We start from the raw sequence: 20222 nt of genomic DNA, 5'->3' as shown, positions 1-20222 counted from the left end.
AAGGAATGTGTCACACGAATGTAGAGCAGTAACGATGTCAACTTGTTATTTACTTTCCAAATCTGAATGACTGAGCAATGCCAAAGGAGAATTAATCAACCACTATGTGACCCTACAGGCGAAAAATACAGATCGGTGGGGGAGGGGATTCAACTCAAAGGCCAGATACAATGTAGGGTTGCATCATGTGAAGATTATTACCGTAGCCCTTTTACCAGATCCAACCAACCCAAGGTCTTTGGCCTTTGTGCATTAGAAACATTAGTCATTTTCTAACAAAGCTAAGATTATAATGATTGCAATTCTTCAAACTTGGAATTCCGATTCACTTCAAATATATATTTTGGGATTACAGTGTAGTTTATTCTTGATTGATGTAGATGTTTAATCAAACAATCATATTTTACCATATAAAGTAATACATAGGCCTACTTTAAAATAATATCACACAATATGTTTTGTAGGGGTTGCAATTACATTAATCAATAATCATTGTTATCATCACTCAATGTATATTTGTCTTTTAAAATGGCAAAATGCAATGTAAAAATTACAAGTAGGCTACCAAAGACAGTACATGACTATAGCTACAATGCTCTTTGGTTGAAGTTTGCAGTGGCCATGTTCTGAGACCACATGTAGCCTACATGTACATGCAATTATGTACAATAAATTAACTTGAGGCAATAACAGCTAATAACCATAATTTTTAAATGGCACAATAGAGGAAATCGTTGAAGAGAGGTCAAACAATGCCATTCACGTGCATTAGAATTGACTATACATTTTTTTTTTTTTTTTTTTTATCTATAAAGAACATGGCATGTAGGCAAAATAACATCATGGTATTTCGTTACCATTTAGGCTACTGGAAGGATTGTTATGTTTTGAATAAGCAGGATCAAGGTCAGGTGCTGATTTTTTCATTGTAGGTCACAGTCTCTATCTCTCTCTCTCTCAGCCCTCTTTCTCTATGCCGATGAGCGCTTGCTGCTGTCTCTTGACGTTCTATTTTCAGAAACGCTGAAAACTCAATTGCATACATCCCCAGCTTTAGACCTCGCGCTTCTTTAAACTTTACATGCCACACAATCATTTGCCAGGAATATATATTTTAGACCATCTCTGTTACCTTCGGAGCGCAGTTAGAGATAGCAGCGGTGGACAGAACTTGAAGTATGATAAGCAAAATGGGAGGGAAGTCGTCCCTTGCTTATTGAGTTGCAGGCTCTCCTTGTGGAAGTGGAAGAGGTGGCGGCAACACCACGAGCTCACTCTCTGAGAAAGGTAAGTTAGAACTTTTGTTCAAGTTTCATTAATAGTAACATTGTATTTCCATTAATTATACATTGTTGCATGTTAATACTTGCTGAACTCAGTAACACTGTTTATTATGACACGTTTACTGTATCACACTACATGTGTAGAAATGTCTTCCAAAGGAACATTTAGATTTGTTAATTGTTAGTAGTCTAATATAAACGTTGCTTTATATTTTAACATAGTACTTTAATTATTGTATATTTTGACATAGTACTTTTATTATTGTATATTTTGACATAAATGAAACATTTTGTTGAGCTGCAATACATAAACTGTAGTAACTTCTGGTGGCAGTTATTGTGTTTCCCTGCTGAGTTATAAACCTGATTTTTAGATTAAAGAGTAAATGAAAAAGAAAACGTGTGATGCAATTTAACATACTCAACGTAATAATAAAATGTAATATTGGCCACATTTAAAAGGTATTGCTCATGCTGATAGTTCGGAAGCGCATGAGTGGGGGAGGGGAAGCAGAGTCAACTGCACCACCAGTCAGACAGACAGACATTGGCTTCATAGTAGCTTAACCTGCTGCCAGGGTTACTTCTTTTTACAGTATAAGTCAAAATGGTGACATTTAGCCCACGTCTAAAAGCAACACTCACCCTCCAGCCCATTCAATACATTAGTTCAAATGCTAATTTGGCATTAGATTTTAGAGTTTGTGTATTTCCTTATATTTACACATGAAATTAGAGGAGTCTTTCGAGAATGGATATACTGAATGGTATTGGCGAAGCTTGTGGATAGGTCACTGGGAGGCTTGAGGTTTGGAAGAGGCATCATCACATGGAATGTAGCCTAGGCCTATCCCACTGGGCAAAAACTGGTTGACTCAACGTCATTTCCACACCAGAAATGTTTTTTAATAATTCCACGTTTAATCAGCTTGGAATTGTTAAAAATGTTCCTATTTAACGAGGCAAGTCAGTTAAGAACAAATTCTTATTTACAATGACGGCCTACAGGGGTACAGTGGGTTAACTGCCTTGTTCAGAGGCAGAACGACAGATTTTTACCTTGTAAGTTCAGGATTTGATCCAGCAAACTTTCAGTTACTGGCCCAACGCTTTAACCACTAGGATACCACCTGCTGCTCTCTGACTCTGATTGGATTCGCAAAAAGTACTTTTTTTCACCCAACTTTGAACCTAAATCCAATATCATGGTTGAATTCACGTTAGTTGACAACTCAACCAAATGTAAATACAAAATAGACATTTAACTGATGTCTGTGCCCAGTGGGATGGCACCACCTCGATCACCTGTTGATCTGATGGTATCTAGGTCCTTACGTTAGACACAGAACACAGCGCTGTAAAGACTATTTAGGCTCTATGTTAACATAATGTCATTTCCATCCCGCCACTTACATTTTATGGGATAATGTGCAGTCATATAAAACTTGACAACAAAAAACAACATTCTTCAATGTATGGCAAGAGTTTATCAGTACAGTGAGACTGGAATTATTGTATTCTAACTCTTATGATGATCCTCCATTACCAAGGAATCTGAACTAATAAAGGCCTAGAATACCAACAAAAACTGGAGCTTGTCTTGCCTGTGTCCACTGGTTTGGTTGTAGAGTGAAACCAAATGACTCATAAGAACAACTGGTTTAGTGCCATCTATTAAAAGAACAATGGGGGTTTATTATAACTTAATTGCTGCTCCTGGATGACAAGGCTTTTCCATTTGTGGAAATCTACGAGCTATTAGAGAGTGGTAATGTAGAAAGTCATTAGTAAGCTATGACTGTGAACCTTGACCCCATTTTGGAGATAGTATCGATGGTTAATAGCAACGCAAAGCCTTAATGCAGCGTTTCCCGAGCTCGGTCCTCGGGACGCTAAGGGGTGCACGTTTTGTCAACGCTTAATGATTAGTTGATTATTTGAGTCAGCTGTGTAGTGCTAGGGCAAAAACCCAAACATGTATCCCTTAGTGTCCCAAGGACCGAGTTTGGGAAAACCTGCAATGATATTGTCAAGATTTTGAATTGGTTATGTCTCAGTGAACATTATGTTCTGGGAGATTATATAGTTGTTTTTCTCCCGATGAGCAGTGTTTCAGAAGGCCCAGATTTTTTACACTTGAATGTCTCAGCTTTCTAGGGGGCCTAGATGAATAATATTGTTGGCCATGGTATGTCTATTGAAGATTCAGTGATCTGATTTGGCCTTTGGCTTTAGTGGTGAGTGGTGACGTTGTGTGTTCAGGTTAGAAATGCCTGGATGGTTGTTGCTAAAGTGACTAGAATGACGTATACAACAGCCAACTTAAAATAATTTGGTCACATACATTGGATATCTGTAGTGAAATGTGTTGTTTTACAGCAGGCAACCCTGGACATGGAGTGCCGCAGGCACTTTATGTTTATGATTTAACTGACCTGGAAGACCAGGTGTGTTGAATTTAGACAATCACTGAACTGATCAATTAGCTCAGTTGGTCAGGGCTGCTTTCAGTACATTAAAACGTAATTGAATGGAAGTGGTACTGTACTAAACGACCAGTTGGAAAATGGGGAAGGACTGGGTTGTGGGTTCAGAATGCACCGCTGCCCTTTAAATATGTCACTCATTGCGTCAAGCCACACACTGGCACGCCCAATGAATGGAGTAAAAATAGCTCAATGTCCATTCAAGAATGTTTTGGGAAAACGTGTCATTCAGTAAAAAACGTTCAGCAATGTAGCAAACGTTCAAGCGAGCTGAATTCACCCCTTGTTTAGGGCCAGCCTAGATGGAATTTAACTTCATCCTGCAGTACCTTAGGCACTCCAGGAACAGGGTTGCCTACCCATAGCCATAGTAGTACGGCACCGCTGGAGCAAATTAAGGTTAAGGGCACTTCGGCCAATTTTTATTATTACATTTTTCTTTTGTTTTACCTTGTCCACTGGTTTGGTTGTAGGACCAATGCTCTAACCGCTAGACTATCTACCGCTCTTTCAGATGGACTCTTTGCCCTCAGTTGTAGTTTTTTTAAATATTAGTTTTCATTTTTCAAATAGACATGTTTTACATACAACAAAAACATTAATTGCCTGAAAAAAGAAAGTAGCGTAAAACAGAAAAGGTAACCTATTTCCTTCCATGAACCAATAACACAACCCTACCATTCTCCAATGTTCCACTGTAGGCTAATGGCCATTTAGACGTTCTCCTTCAGTCAGTAGTTTGTTGTTTCCTTTGGTTATACATATTGTTATTTAGATACCTTTGTGAAAGTTACCCCTTTGTGCAAGAGATGAGATCTTTCAAATAGAGGGCATGGAACTCCCATTTGTTCACAGCAGTGCTTCAATTCCCATTCACCAGCAGTACCTGAAGTTAGCCCCAGATACAGAAACCCCATGTGACAACCACTCTCAAACTCTGCATATTTATGCAGCCATATTTATTTCTAATAGAACATGGGAGGAGGCATGGCAGGCAAGAGGGGCTTACGGTTCACATGGGCCACCAGCCAGTTGGCCTGCCAATATTTTACTCAGAAATAACACCCATTGATGGTATTACAGCCTTGTTCAAGACTACATCCATTTATTTGGGATCTGGGATGGTTGTGTTTGTTGTTGTGTCTGGCTCTACCCTCATGACTTTGTTTGTGTGTATGCCATATATGTAAAGACAAGTTGCAGGCCTGTCGAGAGTGTACCGGAGGCCACAACAAAAACCTCAATGTACATGTTGTTACGGCAACTGCTCGCTGCAGCTGCGAATCAATCTCTATTCTCAGACCTAAACTGTAATGATTGCTAGTGCCTTTGTTTGAATGTTATAGATTCCAGACAGACTCCATTCTGCTCCTGGTAAAGCACAAAAGTAATTGAGACAAATCCAATAAGCTATCCTATGAATTGTGTAACCCAGGAGATAGTGGTGTCATATATGTGTCAGGTTTGTGACGTGTCATAAAAAGCGAGAGATTCAAGGGAAGTACAGGGGAATACACATTAAGCTTTAAACCCATAGGCCTACTGTTTATTGAAAGTTGTAAAAAAAAAAAAAAATAGTATTTGTAAAAAATAATGTAGATTTATCTGATGACCTGCCAATTTTTTCCATGTATGATTTCACAATATCACAGTGTATTTGGGGAGCATTTACTGTGAACCCATGATACAACATCAGAAAGGAATTTGTGTGACATTGTATTGTCCCCAATGAGTTGTGAGGTTTTTTCTAGTGTGACAAAGAAAACCTGCGTCCCTTCTCTGGAGTTCTGTTGCTGTATTTTTTTCCTTGAGAATAATTAGTTTGTTGTGAATACTTACCATTAAATCATTAGCCTACTGTAAGTCAGCTGTTCGGCATGGTTACCACTAGTGGGGAAAACAATCGATACAGTTGCCACCCGTTAGATAAAATACAGAACGGTTCCGTATTTCACTGAAATAATAAATGTTTTGTTTTCGAAATGATAGTTTCCGGATTCGATCATATTAATGACCAAAGGCTCGTATTTCTGTGTGTCATTATGTTATAATTAAGTCTGATTTGATAGAGCAGTCTGACTGAGCAGCAGCAGGCCCGTAATCATTCATTCAAACAGCACTTTCGTGCATTTTGCCAGCAGCTCTTCGCAAGTACAGCGCTGTTTATGACTTCAAGCCTATCAGCCTAATGGCTGGTGTAACCAATGTGAAATGGCTAGCTAGTTAGCTGGGTGTGCGCTAATATTGTTTCAAACGTCACTCGCTTTTAGATTTGGAGTAGTTATTCCCCTTGCGCTGCAAGGGCCGCAGCTTTTGTGGAGCGATGGGTAACAATGCTTTGAGTGCCTATAGTGCCTATAAGAACACCCAATAGTCAAAGGTATATGAAATACAAATGGTATAGAGAGAAATAGTCCAATAAATACTATATTAACTACAACCTAAAACCTCTTACCTTGGAATATTGAAGTCTCATGTTAAAAGGAACCACCAACTTTCATATGTTCTCATGTTCTGAGCAAGGAACTTAAACGTTAATCTCGAAGACGTTTATTCTTTCAGTGAAATACGGAACCGTTCCGTATTTTATCTAACGGGTGGCATTCATAAGTCTAAATATTCCTGTTACATTGCACAACCTTCAATGTTATGTCATAATTACGTAAAATTCCGGCAAATTAGGCGGCCCAAACTGTTGTATATACACTGACTGATTGCGTGCAATGAATGCAAGAGAAGTGACACAATTTCACCTGGTTAATATTGCCTGCTAACCTGGATTTCTTTTAGCTAAATATGCAGGTTTAAAAATATATACTTCTGTGTATTGATTTTAAGAAAGGCATTGATGTTTATGGTTAGTTACACGTTGGAGCAAAGACAGTCCTTTTTTGCGAATGCGCACCGCATCGATTATATGCAACTCAGGACACGCTAGAAAAAGTAGTAATATTATCAACCCTGTGTAGTTAACTAATGATTATGATTGTTTGTTTTTAATAAGATAAGTTTAATGCTAGCTAGCAACTTACCTTGGCTTCTACTGCATTCGCGTAACAGGCAGGCTCCTCGTGGAGTGCAATGTAATCAGGTGGTTAAAGCGTTGGACTAGTTAACTGTACGGTTGCAAGATTGAATCCCCCGAGCTGATAAGGTAAAAATCTGTCGTTCTGCCCCTGAACGAGGCAGTTAACCCACCGTTCCTAGGCTGTCATTGAAAATAAGAATGTGTTCTTAACTGACTTGCCTAGTTAAATAAAGGTGTAAAAAAATATATATATAAAAAATCGGCCAAATCTGTGTCCATTCCAATTAATCCGTCAACTTCTACATGAGATGGTGTGTGTCGAAATCCTCTTTCTTGTGCTTTCTGAGGTGTAACGACCCAGTATAGAATCGCAATACATATAGAATTATGAGAATTGCAATGCATATTGTGTCAGCACCTAACACGCAAACCACACCGGCTGCGTTGTGTAGACTTACATGTGTTCTGTAATTTCACCCACACAGCTTGCGTGAATAAGCATCTGTGTAGCCAAGTGCTAAAATAGAACATGGATCTATTTGAAACACTCAACGCGCTGCGCTGCAAGTCCCCTCCGTATTGGAAATCAGGAAGATACAAACCCACGTGGATGCTTGAAAGACAAACGAGGTGATATTAATAGCAGATAATTAATTTAAAAACGAACAACGTTTCCCTTTATATCTGTTTATTAATTGTCGGAGTAGAGAAACACACGTTTTGTATGACTCCGGTTTAAATTTCTACAAAGAACCAACTTAAAGGAGGACCATATGCATGCCAGGTCAAATAACAACCCAAATGTTCATCTCTCGGGACAAGCTAGCTAGCTAAATGTCTCTCAGGACAAGCTAAATGTCCAAGAATGTTTCATGTATGTTTTGACTTCCAGCCCCCCTTCCAGCCCCCAAATTAAAATAAATTGATTCACAGCTGGTTTTGGAATTTTTATCTGTGTGTCATGATCGCGTCTGGTGGGGATAGACAAAATCAACATGCGCACACACACAGCCAACATGTAAGTATTGTGATTTTATTGTATTGTTAACCAAAGTCTAAACAGTATATTGTTTTCTAGAAATGGGACATACGGTCACGGCAGTTAAAGGAAAATAACACTGAAGTTAATCATTAATAGTGGTAGTTGTAAAGAATTCTGCTGCTCTCATTATGTTTGTATGGGCCATCTGCCTAGTCTGGTGTGCAGCCTTGACCATGGCCTCTCGCTGTTCTGGTTTCCAGGATAACCTTGTCCTTGAATATAGGCTCTTAGAACACAGCTCTGGAATGGATACCAAACCAATGTGTAGGAGCCATTGAAAGTTTCATGTCTACCTTGGTTAGCCTTTATCTCTGCCATTTCCTACCGTTTGTAATTTGAAACACTCACCTATACACTCATAGTAATACCACGGTCTGGAGGTTCTACCTGCTCCTACCTGGCACGCAGGCGTCCCATCTAGAGATCTGGAAATGCAAATGCGCTACGCTAAATGCTAATAGTACTAGTTAAAACTCAAATGTTCATTAAAATACACATGCAGGGTATTGAATTAAAGCTACACTCGTTGTGAATCCAGGCAACAAGTCAGATTTTTAAAATGCTTTTCGGCAAAAGCATGAGAAGCTATTATCTGATAGCATGTAACACCCCAAAAGACCCGCAGGGGACGTAAACAAAATAATTAACATAGTCGGCGCTACACAAACCGCACAAATAAAATATAAAACATTCATTACCTTTGACCATCTTCTTTGTTGGCACTCCTAGATGTCCCATAATCACTATTGGGTCTTTTTTTCAATTAAATCGGTCCATATATAGCCTAGATATCGATCTATGAAGACTGTGTGATAAACAAAAAAAAATAGCGTCTTATAACGTAACGTCATTTTTTTAAATTAAAAAAGTTGACGATAAACTTTCACAAAACACTTCGAAATACTTTTGTAATGCAACTTTAGGTATTAGTAAACGTTAATAAGCGATCAAATTAATCACGAGACGAAGTATATTCTATAGGGGTACGTCTGGAAATAATGTCCGGGTAAATCTCAACCAAAATATCCGGTCGGAGACCGGAAGAAAGGCAATGCCTTGCGTCTTTTTGACCCAAGAAACAAAAGGTAAGCAAATTACAAGACTGTTGACATCGTGTGGAAGCTGTAGGTATTGCAACCTCAGACCCATTAAATGTGGTTCACCTTTATCAATGGGTTGAAGTCACGCATGGATATATTTTTCCATTTTCAGTGATCAGATTTTCCTGCACTTTTCGATGAAACGCACGTTCTGTTATAGTCACAGCCGTGATTTAACCAGTTTTATAAACGTCTGAGTGTTTTCTATCCACACATACTAATCATATGCATATACTATATTCCTGGCATGAGTAGCAGGGCGCTGAAATGTTGCGCGATTTTTAACAGAATGTTCGAAAAAGTAGGGGGTAGGAGTAACAGGTTAAACAATTTAACGGCAATGCTACCAAATACTAATTGAGTGTATGTAAACTTCTGACCCCCTTAGAAATGTGATGAAATAAATGAAAGCTGAAATAAATAATTTTCTCTACTATTATTTTTCTTTAAATTAAGTGGTGATCCTAAAACGGAATTTTTGCTAGGATTAAATGTCAGGAATTGTGAAACGGATCACTAGAATCATGGAAACATGTACTGTAGAACAATAGGCCCTCACTGGTTCGGTCAGACCGCTCCTTCTCTTTTGAACGTTTGGGGACATGAATCACTGCATGGCTATTTGCTAATTTCTTCTGTTGTCATATCTGCATGCATGGATTTACATGCAATGCAATAGTTGAAGCTTATGATATACAGTAGCCTGGATGGTATGGTTGGCTGTCATTATATAGCCAAGCCATCATACATTGAATCTTTAACTTGAAGGGTCTAAGAAATATTGGGTTCTACTTTGTCTTCAGCAAAAAAAAAGTTTTTTTTTACAAAGTCTGAATAAAAGACGCATGGCTTGCTTTGTTCCCCATTATAGTGAATTAACTAACTACATTTTGCTCAAACAGAAGGGGAACTAACAAAGAGTCACTGACCACAACCAAAATGCGTTGCGTGCGCGAGTGTTGCAAAATAAATTTAGAAATCTATATTATTCAATTATTCCACCCACACTGCTCGCGTGCGCCAATGAGCATCTGCATTGCCAAGGGCTAAAACAGAAGTCAGTTCTATTTCTGATGCAGATCGTACTGCAAGTCCTGCCTCTCCCATCTCCTCATTGGTTTATAGAAGCAGGTACCCACGTGCCATCTCCTCATTGGTTATACCCACGTGGGTGACTGAAAGACGAACGAGGTCAGTTTTTTTCTTACAGACAAAATACTGTAAATCCTATGTGAAAGCAGTATCTGTCTCTATCCCATGTATTCTCCAGTGAACCCTAGAATAAAGGTTATAGATGACTCCAGGATATGGCAGTAGATGTGTCCATCCATCTGATTGGCTGGCAACAATGTACATAACACTTGAAACAACTGGCTCCCATGTTATTTGCCATTTTGTCAAGTAATTTTTTAATTATATAATGATAATAAAAATGTAGGCCAAACTCCATGTTTAGCACACATGCTGCATTGATGTCAATGGTCGATATTAGTGATGCACCTATATGCCATTTTTGGCCGATACTGATATCCAATATTTTCCTTTCCAAAAAAACAATATACATTTTTTTTGCGGCCTTTTAAGCATTCTAGTACAGTTAAATAGTTAACACACACCGAAACAGTGGTCTAAGGCACTGCATCTCAGTGCAAGAGGTGTCACTACAGTCCCTGGTTCGAATCCAGGCGGTATCACATCCGGCCGTGATTGGGAGTCCCATAGGGCGGCGCACAATTTTCCCAGCATCGTCCGGGCTGTCATTGTAAATAGTTAGTTAAGTAAAGGTTTTACACACACACCACACTGACCAAAAAGTTATTTTTGACATTTACGTATGTCCCCATTACCAGTAAAACATAATCCAATCCTATTTCTTTCCCTCACTTGCTGTGCTGTTTCGTTGTTCATTTGGTCAGTCGTTTTATTCTCAACCAGGATTTCTATGGAACACCGTTTGGGTCTTTGCGTGTCAAAAAAGATACACGCCAAATAACACAACATAATCTATTTCAGTAGCTATAGGTAGCTAACTAACTATATAGCTAGGTGTCATCATCTAAAATAACCCTAATTTATAAGACAGTTCTTATCTGATTAATGGTGGTCGGACACATCTATGTGAAGCTAGCCACAATAAGGATTAGGCACAATAGTGGAACTTTTTTTGTACAGCTTTGACAGTGCTACTCTATCTTTTTTGACACGCAAAGACACATACTATGGAATGTTGTTTGGATGTCGTGAAGCTAATAGCATTGACTCTATTACTGTGTAACTTCGGTAGGGCAACATCTGAAAAATAGCGCAATTGGTAGTATGTACCCGGTGCTCTACCAGTCGGGAAAAGCCAACATCACCCACGACAAAGAACGGTTGATTGTCAAGGGCAATGAATTCCATTATTTTGGCTGTAATGGATTTGGCCTTTGAGTTGTCCCGCTGAAAATGTCTTACCCTTTCAAATGACTGCTGGACTTGTTGACTGCTCGATCCACACAGCAGACGTTGTGTGGGCTAGGTTCGGAATGCTGTGTTGCACGTGCAGCGCAATATTTTACATGCCGTTATTACGTCATGTACCTACGTTATATACTCTACTCTACCGTTCAAACATTTGGAGTCATTTAGGAATGAAAAAAAAGAAAAGCAAAAAAATGTGTACATTAAAATAACATAAAATTGATCAGAAATACAGTGTAGACATTGTTAATGTTGTAAATTACTATACTAATTATGTGAGCACAGCTAAAACCTGTTGTTCTGATTACAGAAGCAATAAAACTGGCCTTCTTTAGACTAGTTGAGTATCTTGAGCATCAGCATTTGTGTGTTCGATTACAGACTAAGAATGGGCAGATGCAAAGAACTTTCACAGTCTGCAAAGAACAGATGCAAAGAACTCGTCAGTCTATTCTTGTTCTGAGAAATGAATGCTATTCCATATTCCATATCTCAGATTGGCTAATAAAAATAAAAGATTAAGATGGGCAAAAGAACACAGACACTGGACAGAGAAACTCTGCCTAGAAGGCCAGCATCCCGGAGTCGCCTCTTCACTGTTGACGTTGAGACTGGTGTTTTGCGGGTACTATTTAATGAAGCTGCCAGTTGAGGAGTTCGGAGGTGTCTGTTTCTCAAACTAGACACTCTAATGTACTTGTCCTCTTGCTCAGTTGTGCACTGGGGCCTCCCACTCTTTCTATTCTGGTTAGAACCAGTTTACACTGTTCTGTGAAGGGAGTAGTACACAGCATTGTACGAGATCTTCAGTTTCTTGGCATGTAATAGCCTTCATTTCTCACAACAAGAATAGACTGACGAGTTTCAGAAGAAAGATCTTTGTTTCTGGCCATTTTGAGCCTGTAATCGAACCCACAAAAGAAGGCTAGTTTTATTGCTAAAGAAGGCTAGTTTTAGTGCTTCTTTAATTAGAACCACAATTTTCAGCTGTGCTAACATAATTGCAAAAGGTTTTTCTAATGATCAATTAGCCATTTGGATTAGCTAACACAACGTGTCATTGGAACACAGGAGTGATTGTTGCTGATAATGGACCTCTGTACGCCTATGTAGATAATCCATTCAAAGTCAGCCGTTTCCAGCTGCAATAGTCATATACAACATTAACAATGTCTACACTCTATTTCTGATCAATTTGATATTTTACTGGACAAAAAATAAGCTTTTCTTTCAAAAACAAGGACATTTCTATGTGACCCCAAACTTTTGAACGGTAGTGTACGTATGCTCGGTAGCTTTGACATAGTTTTTTTAAACATCAGTGTGAACTGAAACTCAAAATGCATGAACGTTCAAGTGAGGCGTGTACATGGATTCTATCTGGTCCTGTGTGATGTGCTGTAGGACGGAGAAGAACTGGGGGCAAAGTTAGTCACCGGATCAGTGGCTGAAAAGCTGCTAGCTGCAATAATGCTTTGATATTGCTATTCACTGTAGTAGTCAATAAATGACTCCCTGATGTAGACCTACTACATCCTGTTGGATTTGACAACCAATGTAACCCTTCAATATTAAAACTACAGAAACACAGTGTAATCTTCAAACTGTTGTCAGTCAATCACCTCTATCCAGGCAGGCAAGGCAGCCGAGGAAGAAGTGGTTTCCCCTAGATACGGTAGTGCTACCATCCCACGGGTTCCCTCCCACCACACACCACCTGTCGTTTGAGCGAGTCCTTGAGAAAGGCAGACAATAATACACAAATAGTTGTTGTGGCTACCTGATTGTGGCATCATTAGTTATCCTCCCCATTTCCCTCCCTCCTTCCCCCTCTCTCTCCCTTCCCCCAATGGTCAGTCTAGGTTTTACTCAGAAGAGTAGTTCAAGAGAAAATGGCTGCTGTTTCCAGGTCATATTTGCACATCTGTCAGGAGGTGACTGCACAGGAGAAAATGGGGTCCTCCTCAGCATGTTAGGGTAGAATGTGCCTCCCTGTGTTTTTGTAAACCTCTTTTTTTGTGTGTCCTGTTTTTCTACATCAATCCCCTTCAAAACCTATGCACATAAATGCCTGGCGGTAGAGTTTCTCTTCGCTTTACTGTCTCAGGGTATTTTGATAGCATGTTGTCTTCTTGAAGCCGATGTCATGATTTTAAAAATGTTATTTTACGCTTCATTTATCTTCATATTGAATACTATTTGTTGTGGTTGATGATTAGAAACTTATGTATAGAAGAAAATATACATTTGTACTGTAATTTGCTAGGTTTTTGTGCCTTTTCCCTGCAGTGTATGGACATGGTTGTTTTTTCTTTCCTCTCTATATCCAATAAGTAGATGTTAATAGACTTCTCTAGTCTGGGAGAGCACACTGTTTTGTCCTTGAGTTCCAAACACAAATCATCCACATCTATTTTTAAGCCAGATTATCCAGCAAAAATCAGCATTTGCAACTGATTTTTTCTCTGTAGCAAAAAAATGACATTTTAAATGGAACGCTCATGAAATGCTTACATGACAGCAACACTGTTTTGGCTTGAGTCCTGAGATCGTTTTGGTTGAGCCATTTTACCTTCTGCAATAAGTGTTTGTACTTACGTGGACATTCAACCTGATGTGGTGCTCTTTCCAATGAATTTCTAATGGCTCAGGCAACTACTATAGTTGTCATTTGGTTCATAACAACTAAAAGAAATTTGACATTCAGTTAAATTGTGTTGTACTTTCACCACAGCCTCGGGCATAACACTCTGTTGAAACCTAAACATTGTAGCCTGGGTGAATGGCTGGAATCAACTTTACTGTGCATTAAACATGCCAATGATTTCCCTAATGAGTCACAGGGCTGACAACTAATGGGAAGCTCATAACTGTCCAGTGTTATTTCCATTTTTCTGCTGCTGCAATCAGTCAACTCCTGGGATATGCTATATGGAGGCTAAATGCAATTGCTTGGGACCGTTGTGAATGCATGCCCCAAACAAGGAAAACAATTTGGAGCAAGACAAATAATGTATTTGAAATGGGTTTGATGAATGGCACTACACTATGATGTAGATTATAGTGTGTACCGAAAGATTACATTAGGCAGATATGTTCTTCCAATGATATCATAACTGATATCCGAATTATGATATTTAACTGATAGCATTTGTGGCATAGAGTAGGGGTTTATCGGTATCCAGATTTTCATACCGTCATACCTTTTCTGTACCTTAACAGCATATACAGTAATTCCGGAAGTGCACACAAGGGGCGCTATTTAGAAAACAATTTAGGCAACAGGGATCTTGATCCAGGAGGGGATCGAATGTTTCTAGTCTTATAGTATTTAGTTTGAGGATTTTGACATGAGCTAGCAACATTTGATAGACTGGTTTCATCTGGGGGGGAAAAAAGGTTAGCAACCGGATACCAACGTGTTCTGTGGAGAGAGAAAAAGGTGATAGTTCCAGTATTTGGATAATTGTTGTGATTGGAGGATAGTTGTGAGGTTTATCGAAATCAGGATAAACTCCTCTGTTCTCCTCAAGCTCATTAATGATAGAATGTTTATATTTGAAGATGTCATAAAGGCCAGTCTCTTCGGCAATGACCAGGTAGGGCAAACAGTGGAATGTTAGCTAAAGAGACTGGTACTCAGGCTAGAATCTCTCTGCTGTGGAATGTTAGCTAAAGAGACTGGTACTCAGGCTAGAATCTCTCTGCTGTGGAATGTTAGCTAAAGAGACTGGTACTCAGGCTAGAATCTCTCTGCTGTGGAATGTTGGCTAAAGAGACTGGTACTCAGGCTAGAATCTCTCTGCAGTGGAATGTTAGCTAAAGAGACTGGTACTCAGGCTAGAATCTCTCTGCTGTGGAATGTTAGCTAAAGAGACTGGTACTCAGGCTAGAATCTCTCTGCTGTGGAATGTTAGCTAAAGAGACTGGTACTCAGGCTAGAATCTCTCTGCTGTGGAATGTTAGCTAAAGAGACTGGTACTCAGGCTAGAATCTCTCTGCTGTGGAATGTTAGCTAAAGAGACTGGTACTCAGGCTAGAATCTCTCTGCTGTGGAATGTTAGCTAAAGAGACTGGTACTCAGGTTAGAATCTCTCTGCTGTGGAATGTTAGCTAAAGAGACTGGTACTCAGGCTAGAATCTCTCTGCTGTAAAAAAGAAGGTTGATATTAACATTTAGCCCCTTACCTAACAAGTTAACAAACCAAATGCAAAGCTGGAACGCTGAGCTGGATATAATTCATTTGACACATCTTAGATTTCTTATAGCTATACTGACCTTCTACCTTTTTTTTACGGTATTGAAAATCATACCATCAGTATTTCAAAATACCCCGGTATACGGTATAAACGCTATATCGCCTAGCATAGACTATGTGTTTGATGTGGAAGCGGACTGTACAGGGCAATTCCACGAGTGATGCAGAGACTAAGATTATCACTTTAATATGTATGTTAAACAAAAATAAATGATTGTAAAGGTAAACAAACCATAGAACTCTATGCACAAGGACTACTTTTAGCAATTTCCACAGAAAATTTTACAAAAACACATACCTAATAAAGAAAAGTGCAGATGCAAAATTTGGTAACAGAATGACGGTTTGTGCTGTCATTCTGTCACCAAACTTTGCATCTGCACTCTTTAACTTTGCAATCATTGGTTTTTGTTTGGCATACATTTTAAAGTAGTACATCTGAGTCACTCTGTTACTGTGGAATTGCTCTACAGACAGTGTCAATATCTGTATATATCACTCAACAGATCACGACGTTAAAGTGCTCTTGCTAGTTGCCACAGCACAAAGCAAATACCTAGGTTAGCATTTGTGTCAGAAGTGGGAGGAGTGTATAGGCTGTGGTGTTTTGAGGGAAGCCTAGATGCCCAGGAAGCTCTGTAATGGATGATGCCGTCATGTGCCCATCTGATATATGGATTAGTGCCCCCCCGACCCGCTGGGCTTCACCTTGTAATTATGTTTCCAGTTGTTTGTTGTGATGGCAGCAATGGCTCCCTGCTTTGATGCCGATAGCCCTTCCAGCCCTGCCAAAGAGAAGTGGTGTGTAGGGATGTTTTGCAGCCCACCCAGACTGACACAAAGGCTTAGCTTGGGAAAATGGGACCTGCTTCCAGCTTTGGTGTTTTTCGTAATTTTTTAAAATGTTTAATAAATTATTGATCAGATTATTAATTGTGTTTTTGGTTTCATATGATACTGACTCAAGCGATGCCTCTCATTCAATACCGTGGTGGTGTGATTTATGTATTCATGGAACGTTAGTGTGAATCCACACAAGGAGAATGTGTCTCAGCGTGAGATTGATCTTCACACCAGCTCCAAATCATAGCACCATCTCTGATTGTTGGCGGAAAATTCATGTGAACATTCACACAAAGCCAATATCAGGGGATATTTCATTTGAGCGCTGCATGTCTGCTGTGCGGTGCAATAAAGCCAGAGAGTCCATGTGAAAGAATATCCCAGTGTAATCGGTCATGTGTAATCACCCCCCCCCCCCCTTAAAAGATTTAGATGCACTATTGTAAAGTGGCTGTTCCACTGGATGTCTTAAGGTGAACGCACCAATTTGTAAGTCACTCTGGATAAGAGCGTCTGCTAAATGACTTAAATGTAAATGTAAATGGCTGGCTAGTTAGCGGTGCACGCTAGTAACGTTTCAATCGGTGACTTGCTCTGAGACATTGATGTAGTTGTTTCCCATGCTCTGCAAGGACCACTGCTTTTGTGGAGCAATAGGTAACGATGTATCGTGGGAGGCAGTTGTTGGGTTCCTGGTTCAAGCCCAGGTTGGCCTGTCACTCCAAGGTGAAGACTTGCATTATTCATGTTGAGTAACATATTCGACACGGCTGGCACAGAGCCCAAATGTATTGTTAATCTGAGGAATTCTTAACCTCTTGTGGGGGACCACAAGTTCTTTATGATGGATAACTGGCTGTTCATGAAGAGGAAACATTTTACAATGTATTGTTGTCTACGTGGTTTTGAATACAGAATATGATATATATATTTTTTTTTACCTTTATTTAACTAGGCAAGCCAGTTAAGAACAAATTCTTATTTTCAAAGACGGCCTAGGAACAGTGGGTTCAGGGGCAGCTCGGGGATTTGAACTTGCAACCTCCCGGTTACTAGTCCAATGCTCTAACCACTAGGCTACCCTGCCGCCCCACATACAATGAGCTCCAGAAGTATTGGGACATTGACACATTTTCGTTGTTTCTGTACTCCATCACTTTGGACTGTCAGCTTTAATTTGAGGGTATTTTAATCCATATCGGGTGACCCGTTTAGAAATTACAGCACTTTTTGTACATAGCCCCCCCCCCCATTTTAGGGGACCAAAAGTATTGTGACAAATTCACTTATATGCATTGAAGTAGTCAAAAGTTTAGTATTTGGTCCCATATTCCTAGCATGCAATGATTACGTCAAGCTTGTGACTCTACAGACTGTTGGATGCATTTGCTATTTGTTTTGGTTGTGATTCAGATTATTTTGTGCCAAATAGAAATGAATGGTTAATCATGTATTCTGTCATTTTGGAGTCACTTTTATTTTAAATAAAAATATAATATTTTTCTAAACAGTTGTATATTATTGTAGATGCTACCATAATTACAGATAGTCTTGAATGAAATATGCTAACCTCCCCTGTTATTGTAATGGTGAGAGGTTAACATGTCTTGGGGGTATTTTTTATTTTATCTTTGTTTAACTAGGCAAGTCAGTTAAGAACAAACTCTTATTTACAATGACGGCCTTGGAATCCTTGTTCAGGGACAGAACAACGTATGTTTACCTTGTCAGCTCGGTGATTCGATCTAGCAACCTTTCGGTTGTTGGCCCAACACTAACCATTAGAGGCTACCTGTCACCAGATATACACTCATTATTATTATTATTATTATTATTCACGATTCACGTAAGTTAATTTGTCCCAATAATTTTGGTCCCCTAAAATGGGGGGGGGGGGGACTATGTACAGAAGGTGATGTCATTTCTATATTTCAAATCTAAAGTGCTGGAGTACAGAGCCAAAACAACAACAAATGAGTCACTGTCCCAATACTTTGGTAGCTCACTCTATTTGTCTGCTTTGCCTTCAGTTCACTTTACTCGTCAACAGATACATTGGGCTTTGATACAAAATAATTGATTAATAGTTGATTATTGCAGTGCTTAAGGGATTCACACAAACTGGTTGCACCTACAGTTTCAGGATTTTGAGGATTGTTTTCTCTGAATTCTAAAAGTATTGTTCCAGTCTCACCTTCATATTTCATACCCTATTATGCATAATATACTGTGTACAGACAGACAATGGATTGATATATTGTTGGAAAATGATTCATCTTTAAAAAAAAAATGAAATCAAATATCCGAAACCTACAATATACTTGCAGTGAAGCCGCTCAACGACTACATCATACCAGTTGCATGAGAGTGTGTATTTGCATGTGTACAAACACCTGCACAGCATCAGCATCAGGCAAACCGGCATTAGTTGTAAAAACACTGCCCCTCGGTGTTATTCAAACGTACTTTTCGATATGTTGTATTTTTACTTTAAAAAAACAACTTGTATCTTTGACCATCATTCTATCTCCCGTACAGCAACTCCACTCCCACAGCTTCCCTCAGCCCATCCCAACTATCTCTACTGGCCACCCACTTCGGGTTTCTACGCAACACATATCTTTCAACTATGCTGTGATGTTTAACTTACAATTTCAATTATCTAATCGAATAGAATCCACAGATTGCGAGTTGAAGATAAATACTTTTAGGCTACCTGAGGGCAATACCAAAATAAATGGTCTATTTATTCTGTATCCTCACAACAAATCTGCAGAGCTTCGATGATTTTATGCCCCAAATATTCAACATTTTGTTGGTGACAAGAATTCTATATAATAATTTCACCTGAAAACCACAAAGTCTTGAATCTTGCGTTGTTTTATATATCAACTCATACCCTCAAATACATAAAAAATCTCTTCCCAACTATTTTGCAATCGGTATGGCACAGTTGTCAACATCCTGGTCCTCAAATGAAACTGGTATACTTTCCTATTTATGCTTTTTTTATTCCTCCACCAGTTTTGAACCTTTATATTGGGCAGACAGACCAGTTCCCTACCTCCTCCCTCTGCCACCCACCTCCTCCATTTTTGGGGTAATGCTGTAATCAATTGGTTGGACTCTTGGATTGAGCAGACCTTCCTGTTCAATTCTGATAACTTCATGAAGGGCATAACTCTACCATTCCAATTTACAATATAATTTAACAAGAAAGAAATACCCTTTTGAAAGATCTTTCCCATAAATACAGGTATTTTATCAACCAGCACATTTGAGTTCAGCCATAATATTTGTTCTATATTTTCAGGGGGGTGACATTTAAATTGTAGCCAGCTCTGCAATGCTTGTTTTGAAAAAGAGAGATACTTTGAAAAGGTATCATTTTCGATTAATCGAAAATGAGACATGGCAATCTGCACAAAGGCAAAAAGGCCATTTTTAAACAATGGATGAGTTTTTCTTAGTAATCTACTTGAGAACCATTTAGGGTTCAAGTAAAACTATTGAATGAGTAAAGCTTTTAGAGAGAGGTTTAATGCTTTTATGTTTAATAATCTCAACCCACCCAATTAATAATCATTATATAGATAGGCATGTTTTACTTTGTCTGGTTTTGCATCCCAGATAAAAGCAAAATATTTTTTGCTCACATGATTTGAAAAACGAATCATCAGGAGTAGGCAGCGCCATAAGTAAGTGAGTAAACTGAGATATG

At 39.0% G+C, this 20222-nt stretch overlaps 1 protein-coding gene across 1 annotated transcript in view; it reads left to right on the top strand.

Moving 5' to 3' along the window:
• The first annotated feature begins 951 nt into the window (after positions 1-951).
• Positions 952-20222, top strand: part of LOC115112432 (F-box-like/WD repeat-containing protein TBL1X) — a 43463-nt gene continuing 24192 nt past the window's right edge. Inside the window, exon 1 of the mRNA XM_029639496.2 lies at positions 952-1287. The gene's annotated coding sequence lies outside the window, so the exon portion shown is untranslated. The remainder of the gene's footprint in view (positions 1288-20222) is intronic.

Source organism: Oncorhynchus nerka, linkage group LG3 (genome assembly GCF_034236695.1).
Source record: "Oncorhynchus nerka isolate Pitt River linkage group LG3, Oner_Uvic_2.0, whole genome shotgun sequence".
NCBI classification, from domain to species: Eukaryota; Metazoa; Chordata; class Actinopteri; order Salmoniformes; family Salmonidae; genus Oncorhynchus; species Oncorhynchus nerka.
Note: the sequence above shows the minus strand (reverse complement) of the source record. Positions and strands in the feature narration are given on the sequence as shown.